Below are 18,856 nucleotides of genomic sequence, written 5' to 3'. Positions count from 1 at the left end.
TGTCCTTGAGTTACAACAATTAATTTGTGGGCCATTTCAAGTCATAACAACTCTGAAAAAAGTGATTTATGACTAGGTGTTCACAGATACGACGACGGGTGCAGCATCCCCACGGTCACTTGGTCAAAATTCAGACGCTTGGCAGCTGACTCACATTTACGACGGTCACAGCATCCCGGAGTCACACGATCCCCTTGTGCGACCTTCTGACAAGTCAAGGGGGAAGACTGAGTCAATTTAACGACCGTGTCACTAACTGAGCCACCGCAGCGATTCACTTAACGATTGTGGCAAGGAAGGTCGTAGAATGGGGCAAAGCTCACTTAACAAACATCTCGCTTAGCGACATAAATTTTGGGCTCCATTGCGGTCGTAAGTCGAGGACTGCCTGATAAGAATGGGCTGCAAGAGTGGATGTTTGCCGAAAGAGATTATTACACGGGGGAAATTGTGTTTTGTGTCGATCGCCTCATCAGGGAATGGAGCTGTCTAACCAAGAGAGGAAGGTGATTGGCAGGAAAATGCAGGCACTTTTGGTTGAGTCTCGTATGTAAATATTATGTAAATATTATGAAAATATCATGTACGTTATGTAAATTGAGGGAAAATGGCGAGAAAAGAACCATATGTTACGGGTAAAACCGTGCAGAAAAATTCTTCTATTCCCCCCCCCCCAAACCGGTTCTCATTCAAGTTTGAGGAAAGAAGATTTGCTTTTAAAAGGAAAAGAGGATTTCAGGGTGTCACGCGCTGGCCCCTCATTGTCTGGAAAAAGGGCCTGAGTGGGAAACCTTTAATTGGGGGGAAGCTTTGGAACATGGCAATTTTGGAAAATGTAAAAAAAATAATAAAAGCCCGTTGCTTTGCTGTGTAGATAATTCTTTCGCAGCCTCAAGGGGTATTGCAGCCTGGAAAAAAAAAAAATTCCGACTTCAAGAGCTGCCAACAACATGGAAAACGGACAGCCAAGAGACAGCAACTCCCATCACCCTCAGCGAGTGTGATCACCATAGGCTGAAGGGGTGGCTACCAGCCATCTGAAAGCCATTATAATGGGTGGAGAAAAGCTGGACTCCAGCCTGGACAACTTAAAGATGGGCGGACTTCAGCTCCCACAATTCCCTGGCCAGCAGGGGGAATTGTGGGAACTGAAGTCCACCCATCTTATTTTCAAGCTGCCAAGGTCAACAAACATTATTGTAGACAGAGATTTATGAAGAGAGGCAGATCAGAACATACCAAGAATGCACCAAGATCAGATCCTGGAAGCATCTCAAAATCCGCCCCTTGAGAAAGTCGCAAGTCCAGCCAAGGACGATAATGCTAAAGTCCTCAGCTTGGGAGGTCTTTTGATATTGATGGTCTACAAGAGGCAACTAACCCTGGACTGGAATGTGGGGTTTCTTGGGTGGGGACGTACCAGCAAGCAGATTGTCAAAGGCAGTAGACTTTCAAGAACTTTGGTGACCACAAAGACAATCCATGAAATAGAAGTTATCTCCTACACTTTTCAGCAAAATTCCAGCTTTCTGGCCTGGAGGAGGACTTGGTGGATTGGCTGGCTGCAAACTCCAGATTTCCAAACTTTTAAACAAAGCCACATTCGTTGCATCTTTTGCTCTGAGGACATCTGAAAATAATTAACGCGCCTTGGATCGCTCTCAAAGATTTGCAACTAAACCGAGAAAGGATCAGGAGATGGGTAGATATATTGCAATTGTAGCAGACCTTCTTTGGAAACAGATGGAGAGAAGATGGCTCGGCCATCCTGCTTCTTCTTGTTTATGTCCTCGGTCTTCCTAAGCAGCAGCTTAATTTTTTCTTTCTTTGCCTCCCGTTCCACACCTACCTTTCTTCAACGTAGGTCAGCATTCCTCGTCTGACTCAGCTCGTTTTGAGTTTTCATGTTCTTCAAAAGAGTGCAGAGAAGAGCAACCAAGACGATTAGGGACCTGGAGGCCAAACCATACAATGAATGATTAAAGGAGCTAGGTATATCTAGCTTGTCAATGAGAAGGACTAGAAGTGACATTGATAGCAGTCTGCCAATATTTGAGGGGCTACCACAAAAAGAGGGGGGTCAACTTATTCTCCAAAGCTCCTGAAGGCAGGACAAGAAACAATGGATGGAAACTAACCAAGGAGAGAAGCAACCTGGAATGAAGGAGAAACTTCTGGATGGTGAGGACAATCAATCAGTGGAACGGCTTGCCTCCAGAAGTTGTGGGTGCTCCAACACTTCATCATAGAATCCTAGGGCTGGAAGGGACTTTGGAGGTCTTCTAGTCTAACCCAAGGCAAGTGACCTTATACCATTCCAGACAAATGGCTGTCCAATGTTTTCTTGAAGACCTCCAGTGATGGAGCATCCACAACTCTGGGAGGCAAGCTAGCAAAATGGCAACTACAGGATGCTGCAACCATTGTAAATGCACAATAATTGCAACGCAGCTGAATCATGATCAGCTGACCACAGGATGCTGCAATGGTCATAAGTGAGAGGACTGGTCATAAAAGGGGTCACCTCACTTAACAACTGCCTTTCGTAGCAAAAGAAATTTTGGGGTCAATTGTAGTTGTCAGTTGAGAACTATTTGTAGATATTTCTATTTATTTCTATCTTGCTGTTCAATATCAATATAACCAATAAATACGTTTTTTAAAGAACAGATGAAAACAAGTCAACCCAGCCCAAAAGGCACGCACGTTCTTAATCGGGAAAGGTGAAATTGAAAAAAGATTAAACCTCATAAATAAGACTGGTTTATGCTTAATTGAAATTGCTGGATTTTTCTGGTCATGGCTTCCTAAGTTTTGTCAATAACTTTTTTTCCCAATTCTTGGATTTTCTTGAGAGTTTATCTAAGCGATTCCAGTCTCATCTTTAGATGGAGCCTGGCCACATTTTCCATTCACTTCCCCAAATTGGTGCCTCCATCATGTCTTTATTAGTTCCAGATAGAAAATTATTCTGTGTTTTTTTTTCCTGTCTGTTTCCAGTCAGTTTGTGAGTTCACCTTGTTGCCAAATAAATTCTAACAAATCCATTTTGCGAACCTAACTGGCCAGTACAGAGATGCAAACAGCAACTGGCTGGGCGCCTTTCCTATCGTTTCTTTGTCCTTTTCCTTGCCATTTTTATTTTTACCAGTGTTTCCGCTTTACACATCCTTAGTAAGACCACACCTGGAATACCGTATCCAGTTCTGGATACAAAAAAGAGGTTGAGACTTTGAGAAAAAATTCAGAGAAGAGCAATTAAGATGATCCAAGGCCTGGAGACTAAAACATAGGAAGAACGGCTGCGGGACTTGTGTTTGACTAGTCTAGAGAAAAGAAGAAATAGGGGAGACATGATAGCAGCGTTCCAGTATCTGAAGGGCTGCTACAAGCCAGAGGGAGCCAGGTTGTTTACCAAAGCACCAGAGGGAAGGATGAGAAACAATGGTTGGAAACTGATCAAAGAGAGAAGCAACCTGGAATTAAGGAGAAACTTCCCGACAGTGAGGACAATTGCCTCCAGAAGTGGTGGTGCTCCATCACAGGAGGCTTTTAAGAAGAAACTGGACAGCCACTTGTCCGGGGGTTGGACTAGAAGACCTCCAAGGTCCCTTCCAACTCTATTCTGAATTTTCACAACCTTGGGAACTTTAGGATCCCCAGTCAGATCTCCAAGGTTGAGAAACACTGAATATTTTACAACAAGGCAAATACTAGCCAGCATGCAAGGGAATGGCAAATGTTGATTGGGAAAATAGCTGAAGTGCCACAATCCCACTCTTACCCTCCAGATCCCATTGCCCTCTACTCAGACTCACACACACACCCCTGCCAAAACACACACACTTTCACAATTGGTTAAAACCAACCCCAGGAATCCCAGACCCTTCTTTCCTTCCTCAGGTTTGGAAGAGAAAGACTTTGGCCAAGTTCTTTGGGAATTTGTTGGCTGTTCTGTTTTAATGGAGGGATTTGGGAATTCATCCTTTGGTTCAAGAATGCATCTTAGCTATGGCGGCAGAGGGAGCTGACTTTGTCTGTCTTCTTTTGCTTCTTTCCTCTCTCTCTCCCTCCCTCCTTCTACCCCTCTGTTTTTCTTCTTTCTTTGCTCCTTTACTTTTTGTTCCTCCTTTTCTCTCCCAGTCCATCCCTCCCTCCTTGCTCTCCTCCCTCCCTCCTTTCTTCTTCCCTTCCCTTCCTTCCCCTTCTTTGTTCAATTTCTTCCTCTCTTTTCTTTCTTGCCTTCTTCCTTCTTTCCTCCCTCCCTTCATCCTGTTTCCTCTCCCTTGTTTCCTTCCTTTCTTCCTCCCTCCCTCCCTTTCTTCGCTCCCTTTTTCTTCTTTCCTTCCTCCTTCCTTCCCTCTCTCCCTCCCTTCCCTCCCTCCTTTCCTCTCTCCTTCCCTCCCTTTTCCTCCCTCCCTCCCTCCCTCCCTTCCTCCCTCCCTCCCTATCTTCTTCCTTGCTTCTTTCCTCCCCCCTCCCTTTTCAGCCTCCTCCTTCTAACCCCCCCCTGCCCTCCGGTGGCTCCCTTCCCCTCCTCTTCCTTTCACAGGGGAGCGACCTGCTGCCAGGTGGGGCTGGGAGGAACATGGGGGGGGGGGTGGCAGGAGCTGCAGAGCTGCGATTAGAAAGACGCCTGGTCCAGATTCTGCAGAGAACAGGCGTGGGCATCGCATGTAGAAGTCAGCTACTATTTCATCTTCCTCCCTCTGCCCCTGAGCAGAGTGTGTGTGTGTGTGTGTGTCTTTCTCTCTCTCTCTCTCTCTCTCTCTCTCTCTCTGTGGTTTTCCTTCCCTCCCACTCCAGAAGGCAGGCTCATATGGTCATTCCACGAAGCGCCAAAGATGTTTCTGATCCCGGAGCCTTGGGACCCCCCAGCCTCCCCTCTTCTAGGCTGCTGATAATCCCATTTTGCTGAAAGGGCTCCGTCAGCACGCAAAGCACAGGGGATCCGTGATCCATGGCCATCTGTTTAATGGCGGCTCAAAGTTACAACTGCACCGGAAAAGTGACTTACGGCCGGTCCTCACCTTTATGACCGTCACGGCATCCCCACGGTCACGTCATCAAAATTCAGGCCCTTGGCAACTGGCATTATATACAACAGTTGCAGGATTGCCCTTTGAAGCTTCCCAGCCGGCTTCTGACAGGCAGAACCAGTGGGGGAAGCTGGATCCACTTAACGACCAGATGATCCTCTTAACAATTGTGGCAAAGAGGTTTTTTAAAATGGGCGTGATTCGCTTAGCAACGGAAATTCTGCTCCCAAATTCCCTGCCCTGACGATGTTACCTAGTTGGGTCATGAAACGCCTGCAAGAAGACCCCCCCCCAAACTCAGAGACCCCCAAGGAAACCACAGAAGAACAAAATTAATCCGGGGGGGGGGGGAAGCAGACCCACTTCATCGCTGAAGTCTCCACAAACCCTGATCTTAATTACATCACAGCTTTTATCTACCCGGCATCCTCCAAACACGTACAACTTCCAGAATTTGGGAATAAAAAAAAATAATTTGCAGAAATGGGTGAGCAATTTGCGTCTCGGAGGGTGGGCTAAGCGAGCCACGAGGGCTAGAAACTTGAACTTGAAGGATTGCAAAGGACAGGTGAGCAGCTTCAGGAAAGGAAAGGTGGTTTTCATGCCTTAGGTATGTTCCTCTCTCCGTGGCCTAGCCGTGTTGTGGACCCCCCACCCCGAGAGGGGCTCAGTCGGTACACCGCACACCCCAGTTCGGTGGGGGGTCCAGGTAAGTCCAGGCTGGAGTTGATAAGCCTGAAAAACTTTCTCCCAATCTCTTGATCTCTCCACGGTTTCGGCGCCCGCGTCCAGAGGCGGTTGCCATAACAACCGTTCGCACTCTGGCATGCAAATGAATTGCAATTTTATTAGCGTGCTGAATTTTGATGAGAAGGACAACCTTGCCCGATTCGTGTGCGGCAGGAGATGTGTGCGTGTGTGTGTGTGTGTGTATGTGTGTTCATTGCGTGTGCGTAAGGGGAGCCGAGTTCTAATGTACCTTCTATGTACACATAGACACACAAACTCACAATCCTACCTGCATGGTGGGATGTGACTATGGGTGTATATTTAGTGCACCAGCCAAAACGGTCAAAAATGTTATAGTTTTGCACGCCTGGATTTATTCAACAACAAAAGAGAAGGCACTCTGCACGCGCTCTGAAGCTTCTTCCAAGCCACCATTGCCATGCTACTAGTGGAACAATTGTGGTGGTTCACTTAATAATTGTAGGCAGGAACGGTTGCAAAATGGGGCAAGAGTCACTTAACAACTGTCTCACTTACCGACAGAAATTTTGGGTCCAGTTGTGGTCGTAAGCCGAGGACTGCCTCATCACTGCAATACTCAGGGTTTTGCAAACTGCTCGCTTAGCAGCACGAAACGGGCCTGTTATAGGGAGTCCTCAAGTTATGACCACAATTGAGCCGAAGGTTTCTGTTGCTGCACGAGACAATTATTGAGTTTTGCCCCATTTTACAACCTTTCTTGTCACAGTTGTTAAGTGACTCACTGAGTGACAGATTGTTAAGTGAATCTGGCTTCCCCATTGCTTTTCAGAGGGTCACAAAAGGGGGCCGGTGACCCCCCTGGCACTCTGCGACCGTCATAAATATGAACCGGTTGCCCAGTGTCCTAATTTTGTTCATGTGACCTGGGGATGCTGCACAGTTGTGTGAAAAACGGTCACAAGTCTCCGTTTTCAGGGCCACAATTAGGACCAGAATCTCAGATGCTCAACGAAGCGGTTGTTAAGGGGATTGCACCCCAGTTTTGCAACCTTTTGCCACTTAGCAAACTTTGCTGGTCAGAGGTTTGTGAAAGGGGTCACGTGGACCCCGGTAAACACACGCTGGTGGTCAAGTGCCCAAATTTTTATCACGGGACCGCAGGGATGCTGCGATGGTCAGAAGAGCGAGGACTGATTGTGAGTCCCTTTTGGGGGGCTGTTTTAACTTCAAACCAGTCCTAAACAAACGGTCCGTCGTGTTATCTTTATAGATGTCCCTGAGATGTTCTCCAGGGTCACCTCCGCCCCTTCCAAACCAGCATGAGAAATGATGTGGGCTAGTTGATGATTAAGTGGATTACAGGAACCCAGTTTATGAACTCCTTTGTTCCACAAACACAACCCTGTCATTCATTAAGCCAGGTTGAGCCACCAACCAGCAGATCAGCAATCCATCCGGAAGGCTCTTGAGCAATATCTGTGCAAAATTCGCTCTTAAAACAAGGGAAAGGCAGAAGGATTCAAGACCGGCAGATCACTCTCTTCCCTGGCTCGCGGTTAAGCAATAATTGGGGCTGAGTTCCACATAATGTAAAATGGAGTTCCTAAATTCATCGGCACAAGCCCGGGGTAAACAGGGCGGACTTCAGTATGGAAGCTTTATAAATTGCGTCAGGGGGCTTTAAGCCAGCCACGACCCAGAGTGTGTGATTTGATTCAAAGAGGGAAATTGATTGGATTTGATGGGAATTCGAGTTTGAATGGTCCAGTCTGAATTTATTCCATTTTAGCAAGAGGGGGAGCGTCTGCACAAAAATCCAACTAGCTTTGGAATAGTTCAGATTAAATTAGCCATTCAAGCTGAAACTTTATCCAGTCCTGAAATCCAGCTGCCTGGTTATCGAATCCAAACCCTATCCCTTTTCTTATATTCACCGTATGCATGTCTCCAGCAACTTGGTTTGCTAGAAAGAAAGAAAGAAAGAAAAAAAAAAGAAAGAAAGAAAGAAAGAAAGAGGAGAGAGAGAGAGAGAGGAGGAGGAAAGGGAAGGGAAGGAAAGGAAAGGAAGGAAAAGAAAAGGAAAAAGAAGGAAGGAAGGAAGGAAGGAAGGAAGGAAGGAAGGAAGGAAGGAAGGAAGGAAGGAAGGGCGTTGCTTCTTCCTCCTCCTCCCTCCTCATTCCTTTTTCCTTTTGCAACATGACTTTGGATGAGCCCATACATCATTCAGTGACTCTTCTACAGAAAGTAGGAAAAACCCATAGATCCGTGCTGGATCCCACCACAGAGGGGCTCTGAGTGGCATTCCAGGCTCTTTCCAGAGCATCCCCAAAATACATATTATAAATACATGAATGCGCAGCGAGACGGACATCATGCACCCCCACCATCCCTGGCCGTGCCCCCTTGGCGAGGGGGGCTTTCAGCTGAATGCACTGGCCGACAAGGCCAGCGCCTCGACTAAAACGGACACAGAGAGGCACCCCCCCCCCATCCTTTCAGCTGCTGGCTGCCCTCTCCGTTTCTTGCCTTGCAAGGGTAAGTCAGATTTTCCAGAGCTGAAGTTCAGCCCTTTGCAAGCCAGCCGGCGGGTGACGAATGAGTGAGTGTCCGCTGCCTTTTTTTTTTCCACGTTAAGGATCCGGGATCAAGTTGCCGGAGGGAGCAGCTGGGAAGGAAAGATTTCAGCCCAGAGATCAGCAGAGCCAGGACCAAAGTGTAACCATCTCCCCGGAATTAAATTGGTTTTAACTGCAAAATTCCACACAGCCCAGCGATTCAAATTAAATTATATGCATTACAAAGAGATACTATCGTTCGTTGGAAGTTAAAAACGGCACTGAAACATGGGAGTTATGACCGTTTTCACAGTTACGACCTACGATCGCGTGATCCAAATTCAGAAGCTTGGCAGCTGACTTTAGGTAGCTCCCGATCAGAGGCAGTCCTTGACTTATGGCCATTTGTTTAACGACTGTTTGAAGTCACAACAGCAGTGGGGAAAAAGGGACTTGCACTAAGGACTGTTCACTGTTGTGAAAAACGGTCACAAGGCACAAGTCACTTTTTTTAACGGCCACTAAAAGGGCTACCTCTGTTGTACAGCCGTTCTGCTTGCCCATCCTGTCTTCAAGCAATTCTTTTAACCGTATGTTTCCTGCAAGCTCTCCTATTGATTGTTTTTTTTTCAGCCGGGATTCCCAGCTGGAAAGAAGGAGAGGAAAAAGCAACAGGCTACGATAAATCAGTGGCCCTCCAGAATAAATTAACATGGCAAGCAGGGTTGAACAAATTGGAAGAAACCAAAGCAGCGTTAGAAGTTGAACTTCAAGCACACGATATTAAACCTAAAAAAGGAAAGAGACAGAGAGAGGGAGAGAGAAAAGGAGAATTTAATCAAATGGGTATGTCTAACAGAAGGGTGAAGAAATGAGCTGGAATTGGAAGGAGCATAATACAGTCGGGGATTGAGGGAGCTAGAAAACAAGGAGAATCTTTTTAAAACTCTAAAAGCGTCTGGAAGACATTAGGTTAGCTAGGGCCATCTTCCCTGCCTCAGTTTCCTCATCTGCAGAGGATAAAATAGGAATATTCACTTCCCTTAAATCAATTATGTCTCAACCAAGCTGTGTGGACTTCAACTCCCAGAATTCCCCAGCTAGCATGATCTAAGGGAAGTGAAAATGATGGCTATGGAATTCTGGGCATTGAAGTCCACCCATGCTGGTTGGGGAATTCTGGGTGTTGAAGTCCAGAGAGTATAAAGTGACTTTTTTCAATACTTTTTCAAGTATTGAAAAAAAAATCTGCCTTAGATGGACGCCTACAAAATAGTTTGAGAGCACGCATTTTCACATTGCACACACCAAGTAAGCGTGCAGCCAAATCTGACCACAGCATGTCCTGGTTTGTGACAAACCCAGCCTAAAGTTACTTCTTGAAAATCAGAATAGCATTTGGAGCAGCCTATGGACGCTTAGCAAGCGCAGGATTGCAATGGAACCGTTTTTCGAGTTTCTCGCCAAGAGGTGAACCAAAAGGGGACATTACAGGCTCAATTTTGCTTAACCACAGGAAAATTTGGGCTCAACCGTGATTGCAAAATCAAGGACTACCTGTAAGGTGGAACGAGTGGCGAAGAACCTCACTTTGGGCTTTGGGGCTTTTGGTTGCAGAAAAATAGGCTTGACCGCGTCTCTCGCCAAAGGGATCTGTTCCTGTTTCCCTGGGAGGCTCAGCCTGCAGCCAAACCCCAACCAAGATCCGTCCCCAGCAGGTGGGGTCTCCTGGGAGGGACACAGTGCTCGCCCCCCTGGAAATCTGCTGCAAGTCTCGGTCCCGGAAGGGTTTGCTTCCAGCCTCATTTTGGGGAGGCTGGCGGTAATAATTACATGCCCTGGGAACGTGGGCTCCGAAGCTTGGCTGACCTACGGCTGCAGAGTTCCTCCGATCGATGGGGAAGAAGCACATTCGTTTCCCTCCAGCGTTCCTTTGACGGATGGAAAAATCAATGGCCGGCAGAAGAGAGAGAAAGTGGAGGGGAAGAGGGAAGGGAAGGAGAAAGGGGGGAGGGAGGAGAAAAGAGGAGGGGGGAAGAAAGAGAACTGAAGGAGAGTCAGAAGGTCTGGAAGGGGAAGGAGGTAGGGGGCACCCAGGGGTGGTGAGGGGGGAGCCCTTCCTCTGGGTCTGGAGACTCGGGGTTACTGGACCTATTTTCCACAGGGACAACCAGGAATTTGAAATTGGCTAGAATAACTAGAGGACCAGTTTGGTGGAGCCAGTAAGGTACCCAGTCCTGCCATAGGCACAGAGTGCCAACTGGGTAGGTGACAGAAAGATGAGATGAGAGACAGAGAAATGAGAGAGACAGACAGACAGATGACACGTGCGCGCATACCCACACCCACATACACATATATATGTATGTGACTTTGCTTGTCAGAAGATCACGTGACCCCAGGACGCTACAACCGTCATAAATATGAGTCAGTTCTGGGCGATGCCCTCTCTTATCTGACAGTCCGCTAAAGCTGCATTAATAGCATCTTTCACCTCTGAAAGTACAAGTCTCCCCACCTCTCTTTTATAGCCCCAGAGACCCCGGAGGGTCCTTCTCTGGGCTGAACTGCCTCTTCTCCGATCATTGTCTACTCTGCAGCTCTGCCTCCTGTCTCCCAAGATCCCTGCCGCATCCCTTTACAATGTCTTTCAGTTATCATGTGCACCTGGGGCCCATACTCTATCACCCAGCATCCTGCACAAGGTATTTTTTTTTCACACCCTGTCCTCTCTCTCTCTCTCTCTCTTCCATTTTTGAATAACCGATTGCTTTTTTTTCCCTTCCTTCCTCTCTCTCTCTCTCTCTCTTCCCCAGCTTCCAGCGCCTGCTTTGCATGCATGGTTTCTCCCCGTCATACAAGACAATAAATTTGCCCTGATAAGCTGGCTCTACCGCTGTAAATTTTCCTGCAAAAGGAGGAGGAGAGGGTAAGAAAAGAGAGAAAGAGGCAGCGGGGTTTTGAGCATCCCTAGTAAAGCTACAGCTTCTGATCAATGGCTTGAGGCGGGGTGCAGATTATTTTCATCCCGACTCTAAAAACAGACTAGCTTTTCTCAATTCTCCAATAGGTCGGGACTCCTGCTCCCATCATCCCCAGCCAGTTAGCTATGTCCCTGATTGTCTGGGCGTGCAATGAGGAGAATTCCCCAAATTGTAGGCTGTAAAAAGAAGAGCAGGGTGTCCGGCAGGAAAAGGCGTAATGTCCTCTGCAACTTATTCCCTTGGTCAAAACAAGAGAGGAGTCTTCTAGGGTGGTGTTGAAGTTTTGGGGTGACTGCTTTTACCCACAATGCCCTAGGAGGATGGAGGTTCCAGGCATTGCATTGTGGGAAAATCCAACTGGGCATTTTCCAGTAGCCACAGGTCTCTAGAGACCCTTTTGCTTGGACCCTTTTTTCAGTTAGAAAAGAAAGGGTAAGGAAATGAGAAGGGACAGGGGAGAGAGGAAGCCAGGGGGGAGGGGAGGCAAAGGGAGAGGGGAGGGGGTAGAGAAGGAAGGAAGGAAGGAAGGAAGGAAGGAAGGAAGGAAGGAAGGAAGGAAGGAAGGAAGGAAGGAAGGGAGGGAGGGAGGGAGGGAGATGGGAAAGAGAATAGGGGGTGGGAGGGCTGCTGATAATTGCAGGAATTAACAAAACTCTCCAACTTCTCCAATTTTTTTCTGAACTATGTTGAAATTGATTTTTTAGGGTTCCTCCATGCAAACAATGGCCTTCTTTAGTCACAAAGACAGGCATGCAGCCAAAGACCTAAAAAGAATTTTAAAAATAGGAGGTGGAATCTATTCTTACTACTGCAGCACAGAGCAGTATTAAAACGATCATAGAAATATCCGTTTGTTTCCCACCTCTGGGAAAAGGTGATCCCAGAGTATCCCAAAGGGATCGCTCATCATAGATTCCAGTGGCTTGTAAAAAGGTAAGCTGCAAAGGTAAAATTCCAGGAGTTTAATGCGCATAAATTAAAGAGAACCAAGGCTCTTGTCTAAAGCTAGTAAATACAGACTATACAATCTCTCTTCTTAAAGCCTCCCTGCAATGGAGCACCCCACAACCTCTGGAGCCATTCCACTGGTTAATTTCTCCTTCGTTTTAGGCTGAATCTCTCTTCGGTAAGTTTCTTTCTGTTGCTCCTTGTCCTGCCTTTGTGTGCTTTGGAGAAGAGGTTGACCTCTTGTTGGTGGCAACCCCTCAAATATTGGAAGACAGCTATCATGTCACCCCTAGTCCTTGATCTGTTTTCTTCTGATTGTCTACGTAGATGGTTCCTTCGGCTGCTTTGCAGAGTACCACAGAGAGATGTTGTTAACTAATGAAAGATGAGCAGCGGTCAACCTTCTCCAGAACTTTGATGGTCTTCTCCACAAGTTCCACCTCCAATTCTGGAAGAACGATGGATCCAGGAAAGGAGAAGTTCTTCTCTTGTTCTGGAACCGCAAGCTGAGATGAAGCCATCAGATCTCTTAAGGAGGCTGAATCTAGCTAAAAAGCAGCAGAGACGGGTGGAATTATTCCTGTCTTGGGTGTGGTCCTTCCCTTGTGGTGTGGCGGATTGTGTTTCCATTAGCACCCCACCGAAGAGGGTCCCTGTTAGTTTTTTTCCCAACTGGCTTTCTTCCACTCCCTTTGGTAGAGCAGGCTTTGTTTTCCAAAAGCAATGAAAGAAGCTTTTGTTTTCCCGGCCTTATCTTGGATATGCTTGAAACGTTTTTTCCCTTTTCTCCTGGGGTGTCTTTCGGCTTGTGGGAAGGTCAGAGGTGGAAGAAACGTGTGTGTGGTTGTTTCTTTCAGGACGATGCGTCATGCATATTTTCTTCGCTTTCCCCATTTGCAAAAGTTTTGGATGGAAGGCACTGTGTTGAAAAGATGTGACTTCGGCTCCCAGAATTCCCCAGCTTTAAGAGAAGTTGTGGGTCCTCCATCAAAGAAGGTTTCCCTAATTGATTATTCTCACTGTCAGGAAATTTCACCTTAGTTCTAGGTTGCTTCTCTCCTTGATGTTTCCATTTCTTCTTAAAAGCCTCCAGCAATGGAGCACCCACAACTTCTGGAGACAAGCCGTTCCACTTTGGGCTAATCACCAGGAGACGGTGAGTTCTAGTCCTACTTTAGTCATGAAAGCCCTGGGTGACTTTGGACCAAGAACCAAAGAGATGCTGAGTTCTAGTCCCGCTTTAGCCATAAAAGCCAGCTGGGTGACCTTGGCCCAATCATCAGGAGACCATGAGTTCTAGTCCTGCCTTAAGCATGAAAGCCAGCTGTGTAACTTTGGGCCAGTCCCTCTCCCTGAGCCAACCCCCCTCACAAAGCTGTTGTTGTGGAGAAAACAGGAGGATGGAGATGTGTGTCGCTGTGAGTTATTTGTAAAAATCGTAAGGGCAGGATACAGATAAATAAATAAACAAAAACAAGGTTTGCAGCTCTGCATTGGGGAGACTCAACTAAGAGTGTAAGGAAAGATACTAAGAGACACAAGTCTGGAAAGGGCTGAGTTCTGATAACGGGATCAAACAAGGGCAGATAATTTCAGCCAGTGGGAATTTTCATGCCCAAAGCGGGTCATCACATTTGGCCAGAAGCTGTTTCTGCATTTTATGAGCCTACGTTGTTGCTGGCGTCCAGCACCTCCATTTCTATCTTCCTAAACGGTTACAACCCATCGTAAACCTTGAGCAGCTCCAGAGAAATTCGTCTTGAGCTCTCTGCAAACAGCCTCTCCAAATTCCTGGGGAATGGAAGGCATTTCTTTCCTGCAGAAGAGAAGATCTCCAAGGTTTGCAAAGCCGGAGTTTAGATTAGCCATGATGGGAAGGGAGCTTCTCCCGCACACACACCCGCACGTATGCACACACGCACATACACGCAGGCACAAATGTAGGTTATATTGTCAACATCTCTTCTGGCGGGTCTCCCTGGATGCTGGGCTCTTCTCAGATATTGTGACACGCAGATTAAAACGACAAAAAGAAAAAAAATGGGGACTGCAGTTTGCTTGGGGGAAAAAAAATGTGATCTGGAAGCCCGTGGAGTTGCTGCATTGCAAGCCACTGGATGGAAAAGACTAAGATGCTAAACAGGCCTCCTTGCACAGGGAGGATCTAGCCAGGATTTGGGATGCAGGCAACCCTTGGTCCACTCTACAGCACTGAGCCTCTGGCGTGGAGGTAGACGTGTTGTGAAGCAGAAAGGGAGGGCGGTGTACAAAAATCCATTTCTGCTAAGGGGGAGATCCTTGAAGGGCTGTCACCGAGAAGAGGAGGCTGGTTTTTTTCTCTCCAAAGCAGTTTGGTCTAGTGGTTAAGGCCACTAGACCAAAGAAGATGGGGCCAACTGGATATGTTTGTCTAATGAAGAGAAAGATTAAGAACGATATGGTAGCCGTCTTCTGATATTTGCGGGGCTGCACAGAGAAGAGGGGCTGAACCTATTCTCCGGAGGGCAGGACAAGAAGCAACAGATGGAAACTTATCAATGAGAGAGCCAACCTGGAACTGAGCAGAAATTTCCTGACGGTGAGAACAGAACAGAATAACCGAGTTGGAAGGGGCCTTGGAGGTCATCTAGTCCACCACCACCCCGCTCAAACAGGAGATCTTGCACCATTCTGGACAAATGGCTGGGTCATAATAATCCTGGTCAAAGGGTCTACTTTTGAAAAATTCCAGGGATGGAGCACCCACAACTCCATTAACGGAGGTCTTCAAGAAGAGATTGGACAGCCCTTGGTCTGAAATGGTGTGGGGTCTCCTGCTTGAGCAGGGGGTTGGACTAGAAGACCTCCAGGGTCCCTTCCAACCTTGGCATTCTATGTTTCTTCCCCCGCCCGCCTCCTAGCCAGCGTGGCCCGGGCTCCATGCTCCCCGGGAATGCCACCTAGCCACGCTGAGCGGTGAAGCAGGTGTGCGAGGGAGGAAGGGGCAGGAGGAGGAAGCAGGCATGGGGGGCCTGAGAGAGAGGTTGAGGAGGAGAGGATGGGGAACATCAGCTCCAGCTGTGATGGGGAAGGCAAAAGGGGGGCTGGGTGGGTGGGAGAGAAAGTAGGACTGCAAGAACAACAAGAATCCCAGCCTAGAGTGCAGAGGGAGAAGCCTCCGCCTGCTCTGGCTGCCTGCACAGCTCAGCCTTGGCTCATTAATCACCCAGCACACAGCCAGGAGGACGGAGAGGCTGGGCGCCTCCGCCAATCCGGGCTCTGTTGCTGCAGCAACGGCCTTTCGCCTTCGGAGGCTTCAAAAGATTTTCTCTCCCTCCCTCCCCACACACACACCCCTCCTTCGCTTGTTGTGTTGTGCAGGGCCTCTGCCAGGCTCTGTGTGTGTGTGTGTGGCTGAGAGTGCGTGTGGGCAGGCAAGCACAGTTTCCCTGGGAAAGGCTTGGCAAGCAGTGAGGAAGAGGAGGAGGAGAAGGAGGAGTGCTCAGATGATGGGGAGGGAGACAAAGAGGAAGGAAGGGAGGGAGGGAGGGAATGGGGAAGGAAGGAAGGGAAGCTGAGAGAAAGGAAAGGAAAGGAAAGGAAAGGAAGAAAGATGGAGGAAAGAAGAAGGAAAATAGAAGAGGGAAAGAGAGAACCAAGGAAAATATTCTCTGGTATGAAGAACGTTGCCCGTGAATATACATACAGACACACACATACCATTTTTTTCACACTTAGACTGAGTTTCATATACCCACTTGTGCTCCATGAATCCAGATTTTCTTCTCTCTCTCTTCAACTTTCCCAAACAACTTTCAACCAGCAAAGTCAAATGGGGGAAAGTGGATTCGCTTAACGACTGCATGATTCGTTTAACGTCCCTGAGAAAACAGGTGATAAAGTCAGGCGCAAATCGCTTAGCAACCCCATTGCTTAGCAATGGACATGCTGGACACCACTGTGACTGCCACTCAGGGACTATCTGCAGTTTCCAGCTCCAGACTATGTTGCCCCCCCATGACGGTCACCCAATCAAAATCACAGTGATGTCACCGGGCCTTCCTGTTCCTTCTGCGGACAGCTGCTTCGTTGGAGGAAGCAAATCAAGCTAAGTGCTGGATGAAAAACTTAGATTAATTGTCATGCTTGTCTTCCCTTCCTGAAGCATCAGAAATTCCCCTGCATTTTTTTTTTTTTTTTGAAACTCTTTCATGAAAGGAGTTTGCTTTAGAAAGTCAGACAAAGGAGAATAGAAAGGTGGTGAAATTCCCATGGAAAAATGAGATTTATTTATTTTTCCTCTCCCTGTATTGAACCGCCAGGCAGGCAAGGAGTGGTGAGAATCCTGGATGCCCCAATCTGAAAGTTTACACTAAGCGAACGTCACTCGGAGGGACATTGCAAGCCTCAGAGATGAGGTGGGTTGTATCCAACAGGCTCACGTCGATTTAGGATGGGGAAAAAAAAGACTTTCACGCCTAATGTTTGGCAAGCGGTTGAAAGGAGCCGATTGGATCGGCCCGTTTTGATGCTGGATATCCAAACAAAAAATCAACTCAGAATCATCACTTCGGATCAACTCTAGACATCCAATCAACCCCTGGAGAAAACCTGCAGCTGTAGAAGCAGTCCCCGACTTACGACTGTTTGTTTAACCGTCCAGCAGTCGTTAAAGGAGTCTAGCTTCCTCCATGGATTTTGCTTGTCGAAAACCAGCTCTGAAGGTTACAAAACACGAACACGCAGCCCCGGGACACCGCAACCGACATAACTACAGGCCGGTTGCCCAGCATCCGAATTTTGATGCCGCAACAGCCGTGTGAAAACTGGTCCTAAGTCACTTTTTTCAGCACCGTTTTGTAACTCTTAACGGTCACTAAACAAATCAGTTGTAAGTCAAGGGCTGCCTGTTTTCATTCATTCCTGCAGCTTCCCTGGTTTCTCCCTCTTCAGTTGAACAGCACCCCACCCAGGTTTTTTTTTTCTCCAGCAACATTTCAACGTCCAGGCCTTGCAGAAAAAAAGCCAGAGAACTTTGGCTTTTTTTCCTCCCTTGCAGAAATCATCTCTCCAATTTCCCATTGCAGAATGAAAATTAGGAAGAAAGAAAAAAGTTATCTTCAGCCATCTGACTTTCCACCCAATGATCTGTTGCTAGTGGACTTTAAATTCTTTAAGAAGAATTTTCTGGGAGAGGAAGGGAAGGGAAATGTGGGCTAAGAATGCAGAACCGAAGCCACCAAGGTGAGAAAGCTGCTATATTCCCATTTTTTTTAGGTCAAAGAATAATCAGGGAACGGGCTTGAAGGAATGGGCAATGCAGAAGGCTATGATTCAAGTCAAATTCCCTAACAGGGAGGTCAGGTGCAATATCTCCCTGAAACCAAGGTCAAGACAGCCCCGGTGATTATAAAAGACAGAACCGGTCCAAAAGCAGAGGTCAAAATAGGTTGTGGGAAAGAAGAACAGAGGTAGATGGAATCTTTGCTTGAGGAAGGTGTGGACCTGAAGGCTGAAATGTCCAAGGAGACAAAAGTGGAAGGCTGTTGAGAAGGTCGGCTGATGATTAAAGGTTGAAGATCAAGGGTGGAAATGGGAAGGACAGGATGCAACTAAGAGACCCAAGGTGGGATTGGAGGGTGAGCTGATTCTGGAAACGAAAGAAGAAGAAAGAGAAGAGTGTATGAAGCTGGACTTCAGGAAGGACCAACCTCTGTTGACTTCTTTTCGTGGGTTGGCTGGTTTCAACCAAGATGTCCCTCAACTCAGCAATCACCGTCATGATGTTAAGACGTAAGGACTGGCTCAGAGTGAGCTTCTGCACCTCAACGAATGAAACAAGGCTTAGGTTTCTTTAGTTCTTCTTTACTGCTATAAACACTGCACCCCACTCTCAAGGCAGTCCTCAGATTATAATGACACTGGGACCAGGATCTCTGTTGCTGAGCGATCCATGCCTGAGTTTGCTACTTTTTTTTTTTGTCATGAATGTTTAGTGAACGGTGGCAGTTGTTAAATGAATTGCAAACGGTCATTTTGTCATTAAGCAAATCTGTCTTTCCCCATCGATTTTGGCTGTTGGAAGCCAACTGAGAAAATAAAAAAATGGTGAACATGTCAAGTGTGAAGTGCCCAAATTTTGATCCAGTCGTAATTGTGAGGACCAGCTGTAAATTACATTTTTTTTAGTGCTGTTGTAGCTTTGAATTATTGCTAAATAAATGGGTATAAGTGGAGGACTATCTGTATTTATTAGATTTATACCGCTCCACATTTAACCAATGTCTTACAGGATCAGAGTCTATCATTGTGCACTTTTAATAACGGTTTTATTCTATTATAAAACGTAACTAATATATTCTTTGGGTAGAGTGCTATTTATAAAGTATTGAGCAGAGATGATTAACCCTCTAATGTTTAGATAAATTAATCCTTTAAAGATAAAGAAAAAGAAGAGCTTTAGATCAATATAAACCATATTTTTTTTAAATGTCAACGTTGACAAGCATAAAGTTGCTTGAATTTTTACATCTGTAGCGAAATTTGACTCCCTCAAACTGTTTGTGATACACTAAAGGTTTTTTCCTTAAGCTGAATACTTAATATGAAGGTCTCCACTATATTATTTTTGCTGGTGCTT

The 18,856-nt window shown here is 46.8% G+C and overlaps 2 long non-coding RNA genes across 2 annotated transcripts in view; one reads left to right on the top strand and one right to left on the bottom strand.

The window, feature by feature from the left end:
- LOC120308697 overlaps positions 1–18,856 on the bottom strand; it is a 39,351-nt gene that overhangs the window by 8,702 nt on the left and 11,793 nt on the right. Inside the window, exon 2 of the long non-coding RNA XR_005556903.1 lies at positions 1,850–1,952. This is a non-coding gene — a long non-coding RNA (uncharacterized LOC120308697). The remainder of the gene's footprint in view (positions 1–1,849; positions 1,953–18,856) is intronic.
- On the top strand, positions 12,091–13,284 carry LOC120308699. The gene is made up of 3 exons (XR_005556905.1): positions 12,091–12,222; positions 12,332–12,415; positions 12,565–13,284. It is a non-coding gene; the product is annotated as an uncharacterized LOC120308699 (long non-coding RNA).

This window comes from Crotalus tigris, unplaced genomic scaffold, assembly GCF_016545835.1.
Source record: "Crotalus tigris isolate CLP2741 ecotype Arizona unplaced genomic scaffold, ASM1654583v1 scf7180000017940.1788314, whole genome shotgun sequence".
Classification (NCBI taxonomy): Eukaryota; Metazoa; Chordata; class Lepidosauria; order Squamata; family Viperidae; genus Crotalus; species Crotalus tigris.
Note: the sequence above shows the minus strand (reverse complement) of the source record. Positions and strands in the feature narration are given on the sequence as shown.